The sequence below is a fragment of the Ranitomeya variabilis genome, chromosome 1 (genome assembly GCF_051348905.1).
Source record: "Ranitomeya variabilis isolate aRanVar5 chromosome 1, aRanVar5.hap1, whole genome shotgun sequence".
In the NCBI taxonomy this organism is placed as follows: Eukaryota; Metazoa; Chordata; class Amphibia; order Anura; family Dendrobatidae; genus Ranitomeya; species Ranitomeya variabilis.
This window is the reverse complement of record NC_135232.1, coordinates 228,136,998-228,163,192: the sequence shown is the minus strand read 5'-3', so window position 1 is coordinate 228,163,192 and position 26,195 is coordinate 228,136,998.

The following is a 26,195-nucleotide window of genomic DNA, read 5'->3' as shown; positions in this document are numbered from 1 at the left end:
GTCTCTTTGGTGTACAGAAGGTTCCCTTTTTGGGGTTCATTTTTTCCCCTTCTGCTGTGGAGATGGACCCAGTCAAGGTCCGAGCTATTCTTGATTGGACTCAGCCCTCGTCAGTTAAGAGTCTTCAGAAGTTCTTGGGTTTCGCTAACTTCTACCGTCGTTTTATCGCTAATTTTTCTAGCATTGTGAAACCTTTGACGGATATGACCAAGAAGGGCTCCGATGTAGCTAACTGGGCTCCTGCTGCCGTGGAGGCTTTCCAGGAGTTGAAACGCCGGTTTACTTCGGCGCCTGTTTTGTGCCAGCCCGATGTCTCACTTCCCTTTCAGGTTGAGGTGGATGCTTCAGAGATTGGAGCAGGGGCCGTTTTGTCGCAGAGAGGCCCTGGTTGCTCTGTTATGAAACCTTGTGCCTTTTTCTCTAGGAAGTTTTCGCCTGCCGAGCGAAATTATGATGTGGGCAATCGGGAGTTGTTGGCCATGAAGTGGGCATTTGAGGAGTGGCGTCATTGGCTCGAGGGTGCTAAGCATCGTGTGGTGGTCTTGACTGATCACAAAAATCTGATGTATCTCGAGTCTGCTAAACGCCTTAATCCGAGACAGGCCCGCTGGTCATTGTTTTTCTCCCGCTTTGATTTTGTTGTCTCGTATTTACCAGGTTCAAAGAATGTGAAGGCCGATGCTCTTTCTAGGAGCTTTGTGCCTGATGCTCCTGGAGTCGCTGATCCTGTTGGTATTCTTAAAGATGGAGTTATCTTGTCAGCTATTTCTCCGGATCTGCGACGTGTGTTGCAGAGATTTCAGGCTGATAGGCCTGAGTCTTGTCCACCTGACAGACTGTTTGTCCCGGATAAGTGGACCAGCAGAGTCATTTCCGAGGTTCATTCCTCGGTGTTGGCAGGTCACCCGGGAATTTTTGGCACCAGAGATCTGGTGGCCAGGTCCTTTTGGTGGCCTTCCTTGTCAAGGGATGTGCGGTCATTTGTGCAGTCCTGTGGGACTTGTGCTCGAGCTAAGCCTTGCTGTTCTCGTGCCAGCGTTTTGCTCTTGCTCTTGCCTGTCCCGAAGAGACCTTGGACACATATCTCCATGGATTTCATTTCTGATCTTCCGCTATCTCAGGGCATGTCCGTTATCTGGGTGATATGTGATCGCTTCTCAAAGATGGTCCATTTGGTTCCTTTGCCTAAGTTGCCTTCCTCTTCCGATCTGGTTCCTGTGTTTTTCCAGAACGTGGTTCGTTTGCACGGCATCCCTGAGAATATTGTGTCAGACAGAGGATCCCAGTTCGTTTCCAGGTTCTGGCGATCCTTTTGTAGTAGGATGGGCATTGATTTGTCGTTTTCGTCTGCTTTCCATCCTCAGACTAATGGACAGACGGAGCGAACCAATCAGACTTTGGAGGCTTATTTGAGGTGTTTTGTCTCTGCTGATCAGGACGATTGGGTGACATTCTTGCCGTTGGCTGAGTTTGCCCTTAATAATCGGGCTAGTTCCGCCACCTTGGTTTCGCCTTTTTTCTGCAACTGTGGTTTCCATCCTCGCTTTTCTTCGGGTCATGTGGAGCCTTCTGACTGTCCTGGGGTGGATTCTGTGGTGGATAGGTTGCAGCGGATCTGGAATCATGTGGTGGACAACTTGAAGTTGTCACAGGAGAGGGCTCAGCGCTTTGCCAACCGCCGCCGCGGTGTGGGTCCCCGACTACGCGTTGGGGATTTGGTATGGCTTTCTTCCCGCTTTGTTCCTATGAAGGTCTCCTCTCCCAAATTTAAACCTCGTTTTATTGGGCCTTACAAGATATTGGAAATCCTTAATCCTGTATCTTTTCGTCTGGATCTTCCTGTGTCGTTTGCTATTCACAATGTATTTCATAGGTCCTTGTTGCGGCGGTACATTGTGCCTGTAGTTCCTTCTGCTGAGCCTCCTGCTCCGGTGTTGGTTGAGGGCGAGTTGGAGTACGTGGTGGAGAAGATCTTGGATTCTCGCCTCTCCAGGCGGAGGCTTCAGTACCTGGTCAAGTGGAAGGGCTATGGTCAGGAGGATAATTCCTGGGTGGTCGCCTCTGATGTTCATGCGGCCGATTTAGTTCGTGCCTTTCATGCCGCTCATCCTGATCACCCTGGTGGTCGTGGTGAGGGTTCGGTGACCCCTCACTAAGGGGGGGGTACTGTTGTGAATTTGCTTTTTGCTCCCTCTAGTGGTTACTAGTTTTTTGACTCTGGTTTTTCTGTCATTCCTTTTATCCGCACCTGGGTCGTTAGTTAGGGGTGTTGCTATATAAGCTCCCTGGACCTTCAGTTCAATGCCTGGCAACGTAGTTATCAGAGCTAGTCTGCTGTGCTCTTGTCTACTGATCCTGGTTCCAGTTATATCAGCTAAGTCTGCCTTTTGCTTTTTGCTATTTGTTTTGGTTTTGTATTTTTGTCCAGCTTGTTCCATATCTATATCCTGACCTTTGCTGGAAGCTCTAGGGGGCTGGTGTTCTCCCCCCGGACCGTTAGACGGTTCGGGGGTTCTTGAATTTCCAGTGTGGATTTTGATAGGGTTTTTGTTGACCATATAAGTTACCTTTCTTTATTCTGCTATCAGTAAGCGGGCCTCTCTGTGCTAAACCTGGTTCATTTCTGTGTTTGTCATTTCCTCTTACCTCACCGTTATTATTTGTGGGGGGCTTCTATCCAGCTTTGGGGTCCCCTTCTCTGGAGGCAAGAAAGGTCTTTTGTTTTCCTCTACTAGGGGTAGCTAGATTCTCCGGCTGGAGCGTGTCATCTAGAATCAACGTAGGAATTATCCCCGGCTACTTCTAGTGTTGGCGTTAGGAGTAGATATATGGTCAACCCAGTTACCACTGCCCTATGAGCTGGATTTTTGTATTCTGCAGACTTCCACGTTCCTCTGAGACCCTCGCCATTGGGGTCATAACAGGAAACTGTTGTTCCTGACAGATGGACTAGTAAAGTGATTTCTGAGGTTCATTATTCTGTGTTGGCTGGTCATCCTGGGATCTTTGGTACCAGAGATTTGGTTGGTAGGTCTTTTTGGTGGCCTTCTTTGTCACGGGATGTGCGTTCTTTTGTGCAGTCCTGTGGGACTTGTGCGCGGGCCAAGCCTTGCTGTTCCCACGCTAGTGGGTTGCTTTTGCCTTTGCTGGTCCCTGAGAGGCCTTGGACGCATATTTCTATGGATTTTATTTAGGATCTTCCGGTTTCCCAGAGGATGTCTGTTATCTGGGTGGTTTGTGACCGGTTTTCTAAGATGGTTCATTTGGTACCTTTGCCTAAATTGCCTTCCTTGTTATGACCCCAATGGCGAGGGTCTCAGAGGAACTAGTAAGTCTGCGAAGTACAAAAAATCCAGCTCATAGGGCAGTGGTAACTGGGTTGACCATATATCTACTCCTAACGCCAACACTAGAAGTAGCCGGGGAACATGCCTACGTTGGTCGCTAGATGTCTCGCGCCAGCCGGAGGACTAACTACCCCTAGAAGAGGAAAACAAAGACCTCTCTTGCCTCCAGAGAATAGACCCCAAAAGTAGGATACAAGCCCCCCACAAATAATAACGGTGAGGTAAGAGGAAATGACAAACACAGAGATGAACTAGGTTTAGCAAAGAGAGGCCCACTTACTAATAGCAGAATGTAGTAAGATAACTTATATGGTCAACAAAAACCCTATCAAAAAATCCACACTGGAGATTCAAGAACCCCCGAACCGTCTAACGGCCCGGGGGGAGAACTCCAGCCTCCCTAGAGCTTCCAGCAAGGATAGGATACAGATTATGTACAAGCTGGACAAAAATGCAAACAAAAACAAATAGCAAAAAGCAAGAAAGCAGACTTAGCTTAATTTAGCAGGAACCAGGATCAGTAGACAAGAGCACAACAGATTAGCTCTGATAACAACGTTGCCAGGCATTGAACTGAAGGTCCAGGGAGCTTATATAGCAACACCCCTGACCTAACGACCCAGGTGAGCATACAAGGGATGGCAGACATTCCCAGAGTCAAATCACTAGTAACCACTAGAGGGAGCCAAAAAGGTAAATTCACAACACTTCATCTTCTGATTTGGTTCCGTTGTTTTTTCAGCATGTGGTTCGTTTGCATGGCATTCCGGAGAATATTGTGTCCGATAGAGGTTCCCAGTTTGTTTCTAGGTTTTGGCGTTTTTTTTGTGCTAGGCTGGGCATTGATTTGTCTTTTTCTTCCGCATTTCATCCTCAGACAAATGGCCAAACCGAGCGAACTAATCAGACCTTGGAAACTTATTTGAGATGCTTTGTGTCTGCTGATCAGTATTATTGGGTGGCTTTCTTGCCATTGGCCGAGTTTGCCCTTAATAATCGGGCTAGTTGGGGGGGCGTGGCCTGCATGCAGACTAGAGAGGCAGCATAACTCACAGGCTCCTGCTACTCCGAACTTAAACCGGCTAATATCAGCACTTTTTATTATTTCTTCTCCTCTCTGTGCACTGTAACGGCTCCTGGAAGATCTTGGGCACATGATGACCCGAGGGAGATCGCAGAAACGCAGTTCCCCACCGAGGCTCCCAGATTTCTTCCCCAGAAGACAGTCTGAACATGCGGCAGGTAAAATGGCAGCGGCTTCCCCCTCGGCTTCCTCCCACTCATCTGGTGGCTCTGGAGGGAGGGAGACATCTGAGACTCTTAGCAACTTGTCTCCTATTACTAAAGGAGACATGAAGGAATTTTTAGCCTCCATCCGGGCTTCTCTAAAGGAAGACATGCAGTCTATGCTGCAAGAGATTAGGGGGGAAGTCTCATCCTTGAGGGAGAGGACTGCACATGTTGAGAGCAAGATGGCTGAATATGCCACAGCTATAAATGCTCTAGTGGATGAAAACAAAGCCTTGAGGGAGGATATGGATATGGTCCAAGATAAGATGCATGACTAAAAGATCTAGCTGACTTTTTACTTAAGTTCATGCAATCTGTGCTCCCTTCCTTGCTCCCCAGGGATTTCCTAATTGATAGGATACATAGACTCCCTAAGCCACGGCATGTGATCCCAGCCTTGCCCAGAGACACTTTGGCGCGCGTACATTTCTATTCTACCAAAGACGCCTTCATGCAGAAGATGAGGAAAACCCCCGAGCTCCCTGCTGAATATCATGGCTTACAAGTGTTCCCGGACTTATCAGCACCCACGCTGGCAAAGAGGCGAGAATTTGCTCATGTCTGTAAAGCACTACGTGATGTTCATATCCGATACAAATGGGGATTCAACCCTGTCAAGCTGATAATTTCCTATGAAGGTCGTGGTGTAGTCTGCCAATCTCCCAAGCAGGCTGAGATCATGCTAACTGAATGGAAGATTTCCTTCACTCCCCATCAGAATCCGACAGGAAAGAAAATTGTTCAGGACTGGTTTCAAACTTGAAGAGGAGAATGAGTTGCTGTCCGGATGCAGGACTATGCTGTGAGGGTGCTGCGGATCTTATATTCTGTTTCTCTATTTTTGTTGTTTTTCTCTTTTTCTCCACCTTTTTTTTCTCTGCTCCAGCACCCCGTCCAAGATAACTCCCGGTTATTTTTACCTGTTTGGGAGTGACTCTTGGAAATGCCCTGAGCTGGCATCCACCTACGGTCTAGGACTGACCTTTTAGGTGTTTATCGCTTGACCAGCCTGGCCTTTGGCCTAGTGGCTACATGACTTTGTGTTTAGAAGTTCTTCTAGTTTTCTTTGTGTTTTGTTTCCCTTGACTTTCTTTTTTTAGGTACACCTCCGAAATGGGTCTTTTTAATGTGGTTCCTGTGATCTTTTATGTGGCTAACACAGGTGCACTGATGCAGGTGATGTGGGTTCATGAAGATGTATGTGTGATAGCAAGGTTTAGAATGTTCAATTATGAGTGTTACCATTTTGTCTCTAAATGTTAGGGGGTTGAACTCCCCCTGTAAGAGGTCCATCCTATGGAAAGAAGTGAAAAAATCAGGTGCGGAGATCATCTGCCTGCAAGAGACACATCTGATAGAAGCTGATAATTTTAGGCTTTGTCACCCGCAATTCTCTAATATCTACTTCGCTAATAATAACACTAAAAAAGCTGGGGTGTGCATTATCTTTAAAAATACTTTAGCCTTTAAATATATTCGGAGGGTGGCGGATCCTGCGGGCAGATTTCTGATCCTCATATGCACATTCCAAAAGACATACTGATAGGGAATTTAGATTGTGAGCCCCATCGGGGACAGTGATGATAATGTGTGCAAACTGTAAAGCGCTGCGTAATATGTTAGCGCTATATAAAAATAAAGATTATTATTATTATTATTGAATGGTGAGTTTCACACCATCACAGTCCTATATGCCCCAAATCATTCGCAACAGTCATTTATCCGCAAGGTATTACAAAGAGTGGATGGTTTGGCACAGGGTGAAAAGTTATATGGCGGAGACTTTAATCTCCCCATGGATAGAGATTTAGACTGCTCATGAGGTGGCGTTCGGCCTAGGGGGGAGTTGAAAGGCTTAACCAAAGAATATCATCTACATGATTTCTGGAGGTACTCCCATGCGAGCGAAAAAGATTATACCTTCTATTGACTGGGCAGTTAACTTACAGGGTTACAGTCTGTTTAGAAAGGATCGTAAAAATTGGAGAGGAGGAGGGGTTTGTCTCTATGTAAAGTCTTGTCTAAAGTCCACTTTAAGGGAGGATATTGGCGAAGGGAATGAGGATGTCGAGTCCATATGGGTCGAAATTCATGGAGAGAAAAATGGTAACAAAATTCTCATTGGGGTCTGTTACAAACCCCCAAATATAACAGAAATCATGGAAAGTCTACTTCTAAAGCAGATAGATGAAGCTGCAACCCATAATGAGGTCCTGGTTATGGGGGACTTTAACTACCCGGATATTAACTGGGAAACAGAAACCTGTGAAACCCATAAAGGCAACAGGTTTCTGCTAATAACCAAGAACAATTATCTTTCACAATTGGTGCAGAATCCAACCAGAGGAGCAGCACTTTTAGACCTAATACTATCTAATAGACCTGACAGAATAACGAATCTGCAGGTGGTCGGGCATCTAGGAAATAGCGACCACAATATTGTACAGTTTCACCTGTCTTTCACTAGGGGGACTTGTCAGGGAGTCACAAAAACACTGAACTTTAGGAAGGCAAAGTTTGACCAGCTTAGAGATGCCCTTAATCTGGTAGACTGGGACAATATCCTCAGAAATAAGAATACAGATAATAAATGGAAAATGTTTAAGAACATCCTAAATAGGCACTGTAAGCGGTTTATACCTTGTGGGAATAAAAGGACTAGAAATAGGAAAAACCCAATGTGGCTGAACAAAGAAGTAAGACAGGCAATTAACAGTAAAAAGAAAGCATTTGCACTACTAAAGCAGGATGGCACCATTGAAGCTCTAAAAAACTATAGGGAGAAAAATACTTTATCTAAAAAACTAATTAAAGCTGCCAAAAAGGAAACAGAGAAGCACATTGCTAAGGAGAGTAAAACTAATCCCAAACTGTTCTTCAACTATATCAATAGTAAAAGAATAAAAACTGAAAATGTAGGCCCCTTAAAAAATAGTGAGGAAAGAATGGTTATAGATGATGAGGAAAAGGCTAACATATTAAACACCTTCTTCTCCACGGTATTCACGGTCGAAAATGAAATGCTAGGTGAAATCCCAAGAAAAAATGAAAACCCTATATTAAGGGTCACCAATCTAACCCAAGAAGAGGTGCGAAACCGGCTAAATAAGATTAAAATAGATAAATCTCCGGGTTCCGGATGGCATACACCCACGAGTACTAAGAGAACTAAGTAATATAATAGATAAACCATTATTTCTTATTTTTAGGGACTCTATAGCGACGGGGTCTGTTCCGCAGGACTGGCGCATAGCAAATGTGGTGCCAATATTAAAAAAGGGCTCTAAAAGTGAACCTGGAAATTATAGGCCAGTAAGTCTAACCTCTACTGTTGGTAAAATATTTGAAGGGTTTCTGAAGGATGTTATTCTGGATTATCTCAATGAGAATAACTGTTTAACTCCATATCAGCATGGGTTTATGAGAAATCGCTCATGTCAAACCAATCTAATCAGTTTTTATGAAGAGGTAAGCTATAGGCTAGACCACGGTGAGTCATTGGACGTGGTATATCTCAATTTTTCCAAAGCGTTTGATACCGTGCCGCACAAGAGGTTGGTACACAAAATGAGAATGCTTGGTCTGGGGGAAAATGTGTGTAAATGGGTTAGTAACTGGCTTAGTGATAGAAAGCAGAGGGTGGTTATAAATGGTATAGTCTCTAACTGGGTCACTGTGACCAGTGGGGTACCGCAGGGGTCGGTATTGGGACCTGTTCTCTTCAACATATTCATTAATGATCTGGTAGAAGGTTTACACAGTAAAATATTGATATTTGCAGATGATACAAAACTATGTAAAGCAGTTAATACAAGAGAAGATAGTATTCTGCTACAGATGGATCTGGATAAGTTGGAAACTTGGGCTGAAAGGTGGCAGATGAGGTTTAACAATGATAAATGTAAGGTTATACACATGGGAAGAAGGAATCAATATCACCATTACACACTGAACGGGAAACCACTGGGTAAATCTGACAGGGAGAAGGACTTGGGGATCCTAGTTAATGATAAACTTACCTGGAGCAGCCAGTGCCAGGCAGCAGCTGCCAAGGCAAACAGGATCATGGGGTGCATTAAAAGAGGTCTGGATACACATGATGAGAGCATTATACTGCCTCTGTACAAATCCCTAGTTAGACCGCACATGGAGTACTGTGTCCAGTTTTGGGCACCGGTGCTCAGGAAGGATATAATGGAACTAGAGAGAGTACAAAGGAGGGCAACAAAGTTAATAAAGGGGATGGGAGAACTACAATACCCAGATAGATTAGCGAAATTAGGATTATTTAGTCTAGAAAAAAGACGACTGAGGGGCGATCTAATAACCATGTATAAGTATATAAGGGGACAATACAAATATCTCGCTGAGGATCTGTTTATACCAAGGAAGGTGACGGGCACAAGGGGGCATTCTTTGCGTCTGGAGGAGAGAAGGTTTTTCCACCAACATAGAAGAGGATTCTTTACTGTTAGGGCAGTGAGAATCTGGAATTGCTTGCCTGAGGAGGTGGTGATGGCGAACTCAGTCGAGGGGTTCAAGAGAGGCCTGGATGTGTTCCTGGAGCAGAACAATATTGTATCATACAATTATTAGGTTCTGTAGAAGGATGTAGATCTGGGGATTTATTATGATGGAATATAGGAATATAGGCTGAACTGGATGGACAAATGTCTTTTTTCGGCCTTACTAACTATGTTACTATGTTATTCTTTCCGACACCGTACATACTCTCGGATAGACCATATTTTGGTAGATACTACGGTTCTTTCAAGATGCGTCTCCTCCAACATAGGACTAATTACCTGGTCTGACCATGCCCCCATTGTGTTACAGTTAGCATTAAAACATCATGTGAATCCTGCCTTTAGATGGCGCCTGAACCCTTCTCTCTTACTAAATGAGAGGGTGACGTGTGGTATTTCTAATGAGCTGACCCACTATTTCCACATTAACAATAATGGGGAAGTTTCAGATGAAACGCTATGGGCTGCACATAAAGTGGTTATTCGGGGATATCTCATACAACAAGCCTCCATACTGAAGCGCAATAGAGGGTTACGGGATGACCTCTTAACTAGACTTGATCAATTGGAATCACTGAATAAAACCTCACCCTCTCAGGCGGTATCGGATGAGATATACGGGGTTCGCTTTAAATTGCGGGAGAATTTGCTTTCTACCTATGCCCATAATTTACGTAAATTTAAAACTCACTTTTATGCCACTGGAGATAGGGCGGGAGCTACACTGGCCCGTAGGGTACGCAAGCGAGAGGCTAAATCCAGATTAGATGGTTTGCTAGGTCAGAATGGGTGTTTGGTTAGGAATCCGATTGAAATCGCAGAGACATTTGCAAAGTATTACTCCCATTTATATAACTTACATTCTGACCAGCAGACCTGTCAACCCACCCAGGTATCAATCGACTCATATCTACAGTCAGTTAATTTACCATGCGTATCCCAAGAACAATTACTCTTGTTAAATGCCCCATTTACAGAGGAGGAGATTAAAAAAAACATTAAAAGTAGTAAGCTGCACACCGCACCTGGTCCGGATGGACTATCAAATGAATATTATCGCACTTTTCAGGATCTTCTGGCCCCATATCTATTGAGGTTGTTTTCTAGTTGGAGGGATTCAGGCAAAGTTGCTGCCTCCAATCTGGAAGCTATTATTACCACTCTCCCTAAGCCAGGTAAGCAGTGGCGTAACTACAAAGTTATGGGCCCCGGTGCGAACTTCCAAATGGGGCCCCCCCGCCATACAATTCAATGTAACCCCCATAGAATACAATGCAGCCCCCCTCATAGTATTATGCAGCCCCTCCATACAGGGGCAGTGAGAAAGACACGAGCAAATGGTGACGAGGGGGCAGGGGAGAGGGCAAGGAAGACAGGCACAAGGGGACACATGAGGGCTAGGAGGCAGGGGAGAAGGTTACAAGGGGACTAGTGGGCAAGGGAGACTGACACAAGGGGACTAGTGGGCAAGGGAGCCTGACACAAGGGGCACACGGGGACAAGTGAGCAAGGGAGACTGACACAAGGGGCACACGGGGACCAGTGGACAAGGGAGACTGGCACAAGGGGACACAGGGACTAGTGGGCAAGGGAGACTGGCACATGGGGACAAGGGACACAAGCATAACGGAGACAGGCTCAAGGGGACACACGGCCCCCTGACCTGCCAAAGCCGCTTTCAGCTGCGACCGTGGTAGTTACGCCCCTGCCTCACACACTACAGATATCACACACACACTACAGATATCACACACACACACATCATACTACAGATATTACACACACACATACTACAGTTATCACACACACACTACAGATAACACACACACACACACATACTACAGATATCACACACACACACACCAGATACCAGCTCATATACACAACTCACAATCTCCTCTCTGGTACAGGGGTGGCTGATGTAAACCGGCTGCGGCTCCTCAGCTTCTCCTGACTAAAGCGGCTCTGTCCCGCACCTCCCCCCTGCTCTCGCCTTCTGTCCCGGGGTTATTTTGGCTTTCTCTTAAATACGATCTCATTCAGACGTACATGAGATGTATGAGGGGGGGAAAATACAGACTGAGAAGCTGTCTCATCGTGATGACTGGAGCTGCTTCCTGTCTCTCACGTGGCCCGGCTGCCCCCTTCCCCTAGATACGCCTCGGACTGTTGCCGTGCAGGAGGAATCTCCTGCACTGCAACATGGTGTTGGGTGCCAGCACAGCCCACACAGTGGTCTATCCAGCACAGCCCGCACAGTGGTCTATCCAGCATAGCCCGCACAGTGGTCTATCCAGCACAGCCCGCACAGTGGTCTATCCAGCACAGCCCGCACAGTGGTCTATCCAGCACAGCCCGCACAGTGGTCTATCCAGCAAAGCCCGCACAGTGGTCTATAGAGCACAGCCCGCACAGTGGTCTATCCAGCACAGCCCGCACAGTGGTCTATCCAGCACAGCCCGCACAGTGGTCTATCCAGCACAACCCGCACAGTGGTCTATCCAGCACAGCCCGCACAGTGGTCTATCCAGCACAGCCCGCACAGTGGTCTATCCAGCACAGCCCGCACAGTGGTCTATCCAGCACAGCCCGCACAGTGGTCTATCCAGCACAGCCCGCACAGTGGTCTATCCAGCACAGCCCGCACAGTGGTCTATCCAGCACAGCCCGCACAGTGGTCTATCCAGCACAGCCCGCACAGTGGTCTATCCAGCACTGCCCGCACAGTGGTCTATCCAGCACATCCCGCACAGTGGTATATAGAGCACAGCCCGCACAGTGGTATATAGAGCACAGCCCGCACAGGGATATATACATCACAGCCCACACAGTGGTATATAGAGCACAACCCGCACAGTGGTCTATCCAGCACAGCCCGCACAGTGGTCTATCCAGCACAGCCCGCACAGTGGTATATAGAGCACAGCCCGCACAGTGGTATATAGAGCACAGCCCGCACAGTGGTATATCCAGCACAGCCCGCACAGTGGTATATCCAGCACAGCCCGCACAGTGGTATATAGAGCACAGCCCGCACAGTGGTATATAGAGCACAGCCCGCACAGGGATATATACAGCACAGCCCACACAGTGGTATATACAGCACAGCCCACACCGTGCTATATACAGCACAGCCCACACAGTGGTATATACAGCACAGCCCGCATAGTGGTATATCCAGCACAGCCCACACAGTGGTATATACAGCACAGCCCGCACAGTGGTATATACAGCACAGCCTGCACAGTGGTCTATCCAGCACCACTGTGCGGTATATACATACCACTGTGCGGGCTGTAAAATAAAGAGGAGAAATCACGCTGCAGCCGATCACAGCTATGGGCCCCAGGGGCCCGAGCTCCTGCCGCACTGTGCCCCCGTACCTGTCCCTGGTGGTCGATGTAGTAGAAGTACTCCTTGGTTTGGGGGTCGGGATTCTGGCCCTGGACATAATGAAGGCTCCTGAGGGCCGGGGACAGGCGGCAGAGTCGGAGCCGCAGTGCGTGACAGGACATGGCTAGGACGGCCGCGGGTCACTATGGAAACAGGTGCTGCCGCTTCCGGGCACCGCCGGAAACATGGGAACTGAAGAAAGCATCCGCACGCGAGAGCTGGAAGTGCCGGGACGCCTCACCAGTCTGTGTAGTGGGCGCGTCAGGGCGTGACGGCGGATACAGAGAGCCACCCCCTGCTATGGATGGGAGGAGCCGCTCTGCAGCGTCACTGAGCCTGCGCACTGCTGCTTATCTATAGATAGAAGTAAGTGACGGAAGTGTGCGGGAGCAGGAGGCGGACATAGTGCGGTGACCAGGGGCGTCTGACCTGCCGGCCCTGGGCCCCTGACCTAGCGGGCCCGGTCACAATGGCGACCGCTGCGACCGCGGTAGTTACGCCCCTGCAGGTAAGACCCCTGATAGTCCTGGAAATTTTAGGCCCATTGCTTTATTGAATTGTGATTTAAAGATATATACCAAATTGTTAGCCTCCCGTCTTCATTTGATAATCCCCTCTCTTGTCTCTCCTGACCAGGACGGTTTTGTGGCTGGCCGGGAAACTAAGGATGGTACCCGCCGAATGTTGAATCTCATCAGGGTGGCGGAACTGTCGGGCCTTCCCAGTGCCTTTCTGTCCTTGGATGCTGAGAAGGCTTTTGATAGGGTACATTGGGGATATTTGGGAAGTGTTCTTCGGAAGTTCGGTTTGGAGGGCCCCATCCTATCAGCGATCTCGGCCGTATATTCCACTCCATCTGCCAGAGTTCTCGCCTCTGGAGTAGTATCTGCCCCCTTTCTGATCACCAATGGGACGCGGCAGGGATGTCCATTATACCCCATAAATATTTGCATTATGTATGGAGCCATTGGCGGAGAAAATCCGTTTTAACTCGGATATTTCAGGCCTCATGGTGGGCCCGGCTGCTCATAAGATTGGTCTATACGCGGATGACGTTATCATAACATGTGTGGATCTGGAGCGGTCGTTCTCGGCAGTCATGGCTGAACTAAAGGATTTTGCGTCAGTATCCTATTACAAACTGAATGCATCCAAATCTTTGGTATTCCCTGTCGCGGTCCCTTTGGTCGTCAGAACTGAATTAGAGAATAAGTTTCCTTTTCGTTGGACTGATCAGGGTATCCCTTTCCTTGGTATAAAGCTTACATGTTCTCAACATATTATAGAGGTGAATTATTCTGCTCTATTCAGAGAGATTAAGTCTGAGTTAGACACCTTGCATATGTTTATGACATCCTGGGTGGCCAGAATCAACATTTTCAAAATGAAAATTCTCCCCAAGATATTATATTATTTTAGATGTCTCCCTTTGAGGGTTCCAAGCAAAATTATAACAAACTTTCAACGCTTAACAAATAGATACATATGGGCCCACAAAACTCCTAGAGTGGCTAAATCCCTTATGTACTACCCTTATGAGTTGGGGGAATGGGATTACCAAATTTGATGGCGTACTATAAGGCCTCGGTGGTGGCAGGGTTGCGGGACTGGTGGCAGCTTGATAAGGATCATAGATGGCTGCAAATTGAAAATTTCTATGCAACTAGAGGCTCAATCCGATTCATGCTGGAGGTTGAAGCTTTGGGGCCGCGGACAGGTAGTCTCCCTCTACCGACCATGTCTACTGCACTGCATTTTTGGAGACAGACGGTCCCGTCTCTTATTAAAATTCCGTTAACTGAAGTGTCACTGAAGGCGCTAGAATTACATATTCCATATATAGATTTACAGCCATGGGTACTGGCTGGTGTAAAATCACTTCATCAGCTGCTTGATGACACAATGATTAAACCGTTTGATCGCCTAGTTGCGAAACACCCTGATATTCGGCATAGATTTTATCAGTTTTTACAATTAAGACATCTTATACACACTACTCAACTGACGCCCTTTTTTAATACCAACCTAGTTCGTACAGTAAATGGTCTTTTCTTGGTGCCTGGGCCTAGTACTCGCAATGTATCTATTTTGTATAGAGCCCTGAATGATCCTGACCCAGAGGTTAAGTTGCAATTCATGAGCCAGTGGGAGAATGACTTGCAGGTCACCCTAGCGCCTGATGGGTGGCGGGAAGCGGTGTTAGAGGTTCGGAGAGTATCCTCATGTGTAAACCATCTGGAACAATTAAAAAAAGTCCACTTACGCTGGTACTATTACCCAGTTAAAGTTGCCCAATTTTGGCCCTCAATGCTCCCCATTGTGCTGGAGAGGTTGCGGTATGTTGGGGACGCTTAGCCATATGTGGTGGTCGTGTCCGAAATTACTAAATCTTTGGGTTAGTTTTAGAGGATGTGATAGCGGAGGTGACTGGGATTCGGGTGGCCCTGCGACCTAGTATGGTTTTATTGCATATAGGCTTGGATGAGATCCCACATGTGCTGAGAGGTGTGTTCTCACATTTGTTTATAGCCGCTAGACTGGCAGTGGCTTCCAAATGGAGAGTGACTAGTGCACCGACCATACAATCTGTGATTGATAGGATAAACCTTCATTGCCAATACGAACAGGCACTGGTGTTATCTGCGTCATCAAAAACAAAAAAGTCTCAGATCTGGAAGCCGTGGCTTGATAGCCATTTTTCCTTTATCCCATCGTGAAGACGCTTGTCCTACTGTGATCCGGGATCTGATACTCCCGGCCCGAGAAAAATCTTGCTTTGTGCCTAGCTGTCTAGTTTAAATGTCGCTTTGACTTTCAGGAACCTGTATTTTAGTAGGTTAGTTTATGTTTAGACCTTTGATCTAAATAATCTACAGTTGTATACCTATGTGTACCTACTCCCTTCCCCCCCCCCTCCCTTGCGTTGGTATGTCTGTTTTCTTATTGTATTATTAATCTACTCTGCTCTGTTTGCGGAATTGTTATGTTTATCTGTCTAACCTGAAAAAGTTTTAATAAATATGATTCAGTAAATAGTCGGGCTAGTTCTGCTACCTTGGTTTCACCCTTCTTTTGTAACTCTGGTTTTCATCCTCGTTTTTCTTCAGGGCAGGTTGAGCCTTCTGATTGTCCTGGGGTGGACTCTGTGGTTGACAGGTTGCAGCAAATTTGGGCTCATGTTGTTGACAATTTGGTGTCGTCTCAGGAAGGGGCTCAGCGTTTTGCTAACCGTCGTCGGTGTGTTGGTTCCCGGCTTCGGGTTGGGGATTTGGTCTGGTTGTCTTCCCGTCATATTCCTATGAAGGTTTCTTCCCCTAAGTTTAAGCCTCGGTTTATTGGCCCTTATAGGATTTCTGAGATTATCAATCCAGTGTCTTTTCGTTTGGCCCTTCCAGCCTCTTTTTCCATCCATAATGTTTTTCATAGATCTTTGTTGCGGAAATATGTGGTGCCCGTTGTTCCCTCTGTTGATCCTCCTGCCCCGGTGTTGATTGATGGGGAGTTGGAGTATGTGGTTGAGAAGATTTTGGATTCTCGTTTTTCGAGGCGGAAGCTTCAGTATCTTGTCAAATGGAAGGGTTATGGCCAGGAGGATAATTCTTGGATTGTTGCCTCCGATGTTCATGCTGAGGATTTGGTTTGTGCTTTTCATTTGGCTCGTCCGGATCGGCCTGGGGGCTCTGGTGAGGGTTCGGTGACCCCTCCTCAAGGGGGGGGTACTGTTGTGAATTCTGCTCTTGGGCTCCCTCCGGTAGTTATAAGTGGTAGCGCTGCTGTCTCTGGATCACAGCATTTATCAGGTGTTTCCACTTTTTGCATTTCTGACTGGGCTATTTAGTCTTGCTTGACCCTTTAGTCAGTGCCAGTTGTCCATTGTTCCTGGAGGATTCACATCCCTGCCTGGTCTCTCCTGCTTTGCTGTTCATTCCAACAAAGATAAGTTCTGGCCTTGATTTTTGCTGTCCACATGCTGTGGGCCTTATTGTTCAGTTCTTTTCCATGTTTTTGTCTTGTCCAGCTTGGTCTGTATAAGGATTTGTTTAGCCAAGCTGGTATCTCTGGAGATGCAGATATACCCTCCATATCTTTAGTTAGATGTGGAGATTTTGTATTTTCTGTGGTGGATATTTTCTAGTGTTTTAATACTGACCGCATAGTACTCTGTCCTATCCTTTCTATTTAGCTAGAAGTGGCCTCCTTTGCTAAATTCTGATTTCAGTCTGTGTATGTTTTTTCCCTCTCCTCTCACAGTCAATATTTGTGGGGGGCTGTCTATCCTTTGGGGATTTTCTCTGAGGCAAGATAGTTTTCCCTTTTCTATCTCTAGGAGTAATTAGTCCTCCGGCTGTGTCGAGATGTCTAGGGAGTGAAAGGTACATTCCACGGCTACTTCTAGTTGCGGTGTTAAGTTCAGGGTCTGCGGTCAGTACAGGTACCACTTTCTCCAGAGTACGTCTCATGCTGCTCTTAGGCCACCAGATCATAACATAAACCCCAGTTTTGGACACAGGTGACCATGTGCATGGCGCCAGCCCATCAGGAAGATTGTCGTTTTCTGGTGTTGCATAATTTGCATGATGCTATTGTGCTGGGTTTTCCATGGTTGCAGGTACATAATCCTGTGTTGGATTGGAAGTCTATGTCTGTGACTAGTTGGGGTTGTCAGGGGGTTCATAATGACGTTCCTTTGATGTCAATCTCCTCTTCTTCCTCTTCTGAAATTCCAGCGTTTTTGTCTGATTTTCAGGATGTATTCGATGAGCCCAAGTCCAGTTCCCTTCCACCGCATAGGGACTGTGATTGTGCTATTGACTTGATTCCAGGCTGTAAGTTTCCTAAGGGCCGACTTTTCAACCTGTCTGTGCCTGAACATACCGCCATGCGGAGTTATGTTAAGGAGTCTTTAGAGAAAGGGCATATTCGGCCATCTTCTTCACCGTTGGGAGCGGGATTTTTTTTTGATTGATTATCGCCTCCTGAATAAGATCACGGTCAAGTTTCAATACCCTTTACCTTTGCTTTCCGATTTATTTGCTAGGATTAAGGGGGCTAGTTGGTTTACGAAGATTGACCTTCGGGGGGCATATAATCTTGTTTGTATTAAGCAGGGTGATGAATGGAAAACTGCGTTTAATACGCCCGAAGGCCATTTTGAATACCTTGTGATGCCATTCGGGCTCTCTAATGCTCCATCTGTTTTTCAGCCCTTCATGCACGATATCTTCCGGACTTATCTTGATAAATTCATGATTGTATATTTGGATGACATTTTAATTTTTTCCGATGATTGGGAGTCTCATGTGGAACAGTGTTATGACCCCAATGGCGAGGGTCTCAGAGATATCAACAAGTCTGCAAAGTACAAAAATCCAGCTCATAGGGCAGTGGTAACTGGGTTGACCATATATCTACTCCTAACGCCAACACTAGAAGTAGCCGGGGAACATGCCTACGTTGGTCGCTAGATGTCCCGCGCCAGCCGGAGAGCTAACTACCCCTAGAAGAGGAAAACAAAGACCTCTCTTGCCTCCAGAGAAAGGACCCCAAAAGTAGGATACAAGCCCCCCACAAATAATAACGGTGAGGTAAGAGGAAATGACAAACACAGACATGAACTAGGTTTAGCAAAGAGAGGCCCACTTACTAATAGCAGAATGAAGTAAGATAACTTATATGGTCAACAAAAACCCTATCAAAAATCCACGCTGGAGATTCAAGAACCCCCGAACCGTCTAACGGCCCGGGGGGAGAACACCGGCCACCCTAGAGCTTCCAGCAAGGTCAGGATACAGATTATATACAAGCTGGACAAAAATGCAAACAAAAAACGAATAGCAAAAAGCAAGAAAGCAGACTTAGCTTAATCAAGCCGGAACCAGGATCAGTAGACAAGAGCACTAGAGATTAGCTCTGATATCAACGTTGCCAGGCATTGAACTGAAGGTCCAGGGAGCTTATATAGCAACACCCCTGACCTAACGACCCAGGTGAGCATACAAGGAATGAATGACATACCCAGAGTCAAATCACTAGTAGCCACTAGAGGGAGCCAAAAGATAAATTCACAACAGTACCCCCCCCCTTAGTGAGGGGTCACCGAACCCTCACCAAGACCACCAGGGCGATCAGGATGAGCGGCGTGAAAGGCACGAACTAAATCGGCCGCATGCACATCAGAGGCAACCACCCAGGAATTATCCTCCTGACCATAGCCCTTCCACTTGACCAGGTACTGAAGCCTCCGCCTGGAGAGACGAGAATCTAAGATCTTCTCCACCACGTACTCCAACTCGCCCTCAACCAACACCGGAGCAGGAGGCTCAGCAGAAGGAACCACAGGCACAACGTACCGCCGCAACAAGGACCTATGAAATACGTTGTGAATGGCAAACGACACCGGAAGATCCAGGCGAAAGGATACAGGATTAATGATTTCCAATATCTTGTACGGACCAATGAATCGAGGCTTAAATTTGGGAGAGGAGACCTTCATAGGAACAAATCGAGAAGACAGCCATACCAAATCCCCAACGCGAAGTCGGGGACCCACACCGCGGCGGCGGTTGGCAAAACGCTGAGCCTTCTCCTGTGACAACTTCAAGTTGTCCACCACATGATTCCAGATCCGCTGCAACCTATCCACCACAGAATCCACCCCAGGACAGTCAGAAGGCTCCACATGTCCCGAGGAAAAACGAGGATGGAACCCAGAGTTGCAGAAAAATGGCGAAACCAAGGTGGCAGAACTAGCCCGATTATTAAGGGCAAATTCAGCCAACGGCAAGAAGGTCACCCAATCATCCTGATCAGAAGAGACAAAACACCTCAAATACGCCTCCAGAGTCTGATTAGTTCGTTCCGTTTGTCCGTTAGTCTGTGGATGAAAAGCGGACGAAAATGACAAATCAATGCCCATCCTACCACAAAAGGATCGCCAGAACCTGGAAACAAACTGGGATCCTCTGTCCGACACAATATTCTCAGGAATGCCGTGCAAACGAACCACGTTCTGGAAGAACACAGGAACCAGATCAGAAGAGGAAGGCAGCTTAGGCAAAGGAACCAAATGGACCATCTTGGAGAAACGATCACATATCACCCAGATGACAGACATGCCCTGAGACACCGGAAGATCCGAAATGAAATCCATAGAGATGTGTGTCCAAGGTCTCTTCGGGACAGGCAAGGGCAAGAGCAACCCGCTGGCACGAGAACAGCAAGGCTTAGGTCGAGCACAAGTACCACAGGACTGCACAAATGACCGCACATCCCTTGACAAGGACGGCCACCAAAAGGACCTGGCCACCAGATCTCTGGTGCCAAAGATTCCCGGGTGCCCTGCCAACACTGAGGAATGAACCTCGGAAATGACTCTGCTGGTCCATTTAGCAGGCACAAACAATCTGTCAGGTGGACAAGAGTCAGGCCTACCAGCCTGAAATCTCTGCAACACACGTCGCAGATCTGGAGAAATAGCTGACAAGATAACTCCTTCCTTAAGAATACCCTCAGGTTCAGCGACTCCAGGAGCATCAGGCACAAAGCTCCTAGACAGAGCATCGGCCTTCACATTCTTAGAACCTGGTAAATACGAGACCACAAAGTCAAAACGGGAGAAAAACAATGACCAGCGGGCCTGTCTAGGATTCAGGCGTTTAGCAGACTCGAGATACATCCGATTTTTGTGATCAGTCAAGACCACCACACGATGCTCAGCACCCTCGAGCCAATGACGCCACTCCTCAAATGCCCACTTCATGGCCAACAACTCCCGATTGCCCACATCATAATTTCGCTCTGCCGGCGAAAACTTCCTAGAGAAAAAGGCACAAGGTCTCATAGTAGAGCAACCAGGGTCTCTCTGCGACAAAACGGCCCCTGCCCCAATCTCCGAAGCATCTACCTCAACCTGAAAGGGAAGTGAGATGTCAGGCTGGCACAAAACAGGCGCCGAAGTAAACCGGCGTTTCAACTCCTGGAAAGCCTCCACGGCAGCAGGAGCCCAGTTAGCCACATCAGAGCCTTTCTTGGTCATATCCGTCAACGGTTTAACAACGCTAGAAAAATTAGCGATAAAACGACGGTAGAAGTTAGCAAAACCCAAGAACTTCTGAAGACTCTTAACTGACGAGGGTTGAGTCCAATCATGAATAGCTCGGACCTTGACTGGGTCCATTTCCACAGCAGAAGGGGAAAAAATGAACCCTAAAAAGGGAACCTTCTGTACACCAAAGAGACACTTTGAGCCTTTAACAAACAAAGAATTTTCACGCAAAATCTTGAAAACCATCCTGACCTGCTCCACATGCGAGTCCCAATCATCAGAAAAAACCAGAATATCATCCAGATAAACGATCAAAAATTTATCCAGATACTTCCGGAAAATGTCATGCATAAAGGACTGAAAAACTGAAGGTGCATTAGAGAGCCCAAATGGCATCACCAAGTACTCAAAATGACCTTCGGGCGTATTGAATGCGGTTTTCCATTCATCTCCTTGCTTAATGCGCACAAGGTTGTACGCACCACGAAGGTCTATCTTGGTGAACCACTTGGCACCTTTAATCCGAGCAAACAAGTCTGACAACAGCGGCAAAGGATACTGAAATTTGACAGTGATCTTATTTAAAAGCCGATAGTCAATACAAGGCCTCAAAGATCCGTCCTTTTTGGCCACAAAAAAGAATCCCGCACCAAGAGGGGAAGAAGAAGGACGGATATGCCCCTTCTCAAGAGACTCCTTGATATATGAACACATCGCGGTATGTTCAGGTACCGACAGATTAAACAGTCTTCCCTTAGGAAACTTGCTGCCTGGAATCAAATCTATTGCACAGTCACATTCCCTATGAGGAGGCAATGCACTTGACCTAGACTCGCTGAAGACATCCTGATAATCAGACAAATACGCCGGAACTTCCGAAGGCGTAGAAGTAGCAATAGACATGGGCAGGGAATCTCCATGAATTCCATGACAGCTCCAACTTGACACTGACATTGCCTTCCAGTCCAGGACTGGATTATGGGTCTGTAACCATGGCAAACCCAAAACAACCAAATCATGCATCTTAAGAAAACGTATCACCTCCCGATGTTCAGGAGTCATGCACATAGTAACCTGTGTCCAAAACTGCGGTTTATTTTCTGCCAATGGCGTAGCATCAATACCCCTAAGAGGGATAGGATTTTCTAATGGCTCAAGAACAAAACCGCAGCGCTTGGCAAATGACAGATCCATAAGACTCAGGGCAGCACCTGAATCTACAAACGCCATGACAGGATACGATGACAGTGAGCAGATCAAAGTTACAGATAGAATAAACTTAGGTTGCAAATTACCAATGGCGACAGGACTAACAACCTTAGTAAGACGCTTAGAGCATGCTGAGATAACATGTGTAGAATCACCACAGTAGTAACACAAGCCATTCTGGCGTCTATGAATTTTCCGCTCATTTCTAGTCAGGATTCTATCACATTGCATTAAATCAGGTGCCTGTTCAGATAACACCATGAGGGAATTTGCGGTTTTGCGCTCCTGCAACCGCCGGTCAATTTGAATTGCCAGGGCCATGGAATCATTCAGACCTGTGGGAATGGGAAAACCCACCATCACATTCTTAATGGCTTCAGAAAGGCCATTTCTAAAATTTGCAGCCAATGCACACTCGTTCCACTGGGTCAGCACGGACCATTTCCGAAATTTTTGGCAATACACTTCAGCCTCGTCCTGGCCCTGAGACATAGCCAGCAAGGCTTTTTCTGCCTGAATCTCAAGATTGGGTTCCTCATAAAGCAAACCGAGCGCCAGAAAAAACGCATCAATATCAGCCAATGCCGGATCTCCTGGCGCCAGCGAGAAAGCCCAATCCTGAGGGTCGCCCCGTAAAAAAGAAATAACAATTTTCACTTGCTGAGCGGAGTCTCCAGAGGAACAGGGTCTCAGGGACAAAAACAATTTACAATTATTCCTGAAATTTCTAAATTTAAATCGGTCTCCGGAAAACAGTTCAGGAATCGGTATCTTAGGTTCTGACACAGGATTTCTGGTAACATAATCTTGTATACCCTGCACACGAGCAGCAAGCTGGTCCACACTTGTAATCAAGGTCTGGACATTCATGTCTGCAGCAATCACCAGCCACTCAGAGGTAAAGGGGAAAAGAAAAAAAAAAAAATGAGAGAGAGAAAAAAAAAAACTCAGAACTTTCTTTCTTATAATCCCGCTTCTGCAATGCATTTAACATTTAATACTGGCCTGGCAAACTGTTATGACCCCAATGGCGAGGGTCTCAGAGATATCAACAAGTCGGCAAAGTACAAAAATCCAGCTCATAGGGCAGTGGTAACTGGGTTGACCATATATCTACTCCTAACGCCAACACTAGAAGTAGCCGGGGAACATGCCTACGTTGGTCGCTAGATGTCTCGCGCCAGCCGAAGAGCTAACTACCCCTAGAAGAGGAAAACAAAGACCTCTCTTGCCTCCAGAGAAAGGACCCCAAAAGTAGGATACAAGCCCCCCACAAATAATAACGGTGAGGTAAGAGGAAATGACAAACACAGAGATGAACTAGGTTTAGCAAAGAGAGGCCCGCTTACTAATAGCAGAATGTAGTAAGATAACTTATATGGTCAACAAAAACCCTATCAAAAATCCACGCTGGAGATTCAAGAACCCCCGAACCGTCTAACGGCCCGGGGGGAGAACACCGGCCACCCTAGAGCTTCCAGCAAGGTCAGGATACAGATTATATACAAGCTGGACAAAAATGCAAACAAAAAACGAATAGCAAAAAGCAAGAAAGCAGACTTAGCTTAATCAAGCCAGAACCAGGATCAGTAGACAAGAGCACTACAGATTAGCTCTGATATCAACGTTGCCAGGCATTGAACTGAAGGTCCAGGGAGCTTATATAGCAACACCCCTGACCTAACGACCCAGGTGAGCATACAAGGAATGAATGACATACCCAGAGTCAAATCACTAGTAGCCACTAGAGGGAGCCAAAAGATAAATTCACAACAGAACAGGTCAGGATGGTATTTCAGATCCTTCGTGATAATGCTTTGTTTGTGAAGGGGTCTAAGTGTCTCTTTGGAGTGCAGAAGGTTTCTTTTTTTGGGCTTCATTTTTTCTCCCTCATCTATAGAGATGGATCCGGTTAAGGTTCAGGCCATTCATGATTGGATTCAGCCCACATCCGTGAAGAGCCTTCAGAAATTTTGGGGCTTTGCTAATTTTTATCGCCGTTTCATTGCTAACTTCTCCAGTGTGGTTAAATCCTTGACCGATTTGACGAAGAAGGGCGCTGATGTGACGAATTGGTCCTCTGTGGCTGTCTCTGCCTTTCAGGAGCTTAAACGCCAATTTACTTCTGCCCCGGTGTTGCGTCAACCGGATGTTTCTCTTCCGTTTCAGGTTGAGGTTGACGCTTCTGAGATTGGGGCAGGGGCCGTTTTGTCTCAGAGGAATTCTGTTGGTTCCTTGATGAAACCATGTGCCTTCTTTTCCCGTAAGTTTTCGCCTGCTGAACGCAATTATGATGTCGGCAATCGGGAGTTGTTGGCTATGAAGTGGGCGTTTGAGGAATGGCGACATTGGCTTGAGGGAGCTAAGCACCGTATTGTGGTCTTGACCGATCATAAAAATCTGATTTACCTCGAGTCTGCCAAACGGCTGAATCCTAGACAGGCTCGATGGTCCCTGTTTTTTTCCCGTTTTGATTTCGTGGTCTCGTATCTTCCGGGTTCTAAGAATATTAAGGCTGATGCCCTCTCTAGGAGTTTTTTGCCTGATTCTCCTGAGGTCCTTGAACCGGTCGGCATTCTGAAAGAAGGGGTCGTCCTTTCTGCCATTTCCCCTGATTTACGACGGGTTCTTCAGGAATTTCAGGCTGACAAACCTAACCGCTGTCCAGTGGGGAAACTGTTTGTTCCTGATAGATGGACTAGTAGAGTGATTTCTGAGGTTCATTGTTCTGTGTTGGCTGGCCATCCTGGTATTTTTGGTACCAGAGATTTGGTTGGTAGGACCTTTTGGTGGCCTTCTTTGTCGCGTGATGTGCGTTCTTTTGTGCAGTCCTGTGGGACTTGTGCACGGGCCAAGCCTTGTTGATCCCGTGCTAGTGGGTTGCTTTTGCCGGTCCCTGAGAGGCCCTGGACGCATATTTCTATGGATTTTATTTCAGATCTTCCGGTTTCCCAGAGGATGTCGGTTATCTGGGTTGTTTGTGACCGGTTCTCTAAGATGGTTCATTTGGTGCCTTTGCCTAAATTGCCTTCCTCTTCTGATTTGGTTCCGTTGTTTTTTCAGCATGTGGTTCGTTTGCATGGTATTCTGGAGAATATTGTGTCCGACAGAGGTTCCCAGTTTGTTTCTAGGTTTTGGCGGGCCTTTTGTGCTAGGCTGGGCATTGATTTGTCGTTTTCTTCCGCATTTCATCCTCAGGCAAATTGTCAGATCGAGCGAACTAATCAGACTTTGGAAACTTATTTGAGATGCTTTGTGTCTGCTGATCAGGATGATTGGGTGGCTTTCTTGCCATTGGCCGAGTTTGCCCTTAATAATCGGGCTAGTTCGGCTACCTTGGTTTCGCCCTTCTTTTGTAATTTTGGTTTTCATCCTCGTTTTTCTTCGGGGCAGGTTGAGCCTTCTGACTGTCCTGGTGTGGATTCTGTGGTTGACAGGTTGCAGCAGATTTGGGCTCATGTGGTGGACAATTTGGTGTTGTCTCAGGAGGAGGCTCAGCGTTTTGCTAACCGTCGTCGGTGTGTTGGTGCCCGGCTTCGGGTTGGGGATCTGGTCTGGTTGTCTTCCCGTCATGTTCCTATGAAGGTTTCTTCCCCTAAGTTTAAGCCTCGGTTTATTGGCCCTTATAGGATTTCTGAGATTATTAATCCGGTGTCTTTTCGATTGGCCCTTCCGGCCTCTTTGCTATCCATAATGTCTTCCATAGATCTTTATTGCGGAAATATGTGGTGCCCGTTGTTCCCTCTGTTGATCCTCCGGCCCCTGTGTTGATTGATGGGGAGTTGGAGTATGTGGTTGAGAAGATTTTGGATTCTCGCTTTTCGAGGCGGAGGCTTCAGTACCTTGTCAAATGGAAGGGTTATGGCCAGGAGGATAATTCTTGGGTTTTTGCCTCTGATGTCCATGCTGCTGATTTGGTCCGTGCCTTTCATCTGGCTCGTCCTGATCGGCCTGGGGGCTCTGGTGAGGGTTCGTGACCCCTCTTCAAGGGGGGGTACTGTTGTGAATTCTGCTCTTGGGTTCCCTCCGGTGGTTGTTGGTGGTAGTGCATTGGTCTCTGGGTTGCAATCCTGGGCAGGTGTTTCTGCTGATTGCAGCCCTGACTGGGGTATTTAGGAGTGCAGGATCCATTAGCCCTTGCCAGTTGTCCATTGTTCTTGGAGGTTTTGCATCTCTGTCTGGTTCCTCCTGCCCTGCTGCCAATTCAGCTAAGATAAGTGTCTGGTTTTTGTCTTTGCAGCACACATGCTGTGTGCTTTACAATTCAGTGCAATTCATTGTGTTTTTTGTCCAGCTTAGACTGTGTTTGGATTTTTTCAGACATGTTGGATTCTCAGGAGATGCAGATATACATTCTATGTCTTTAGTTAGATGTGGAATTTTTGT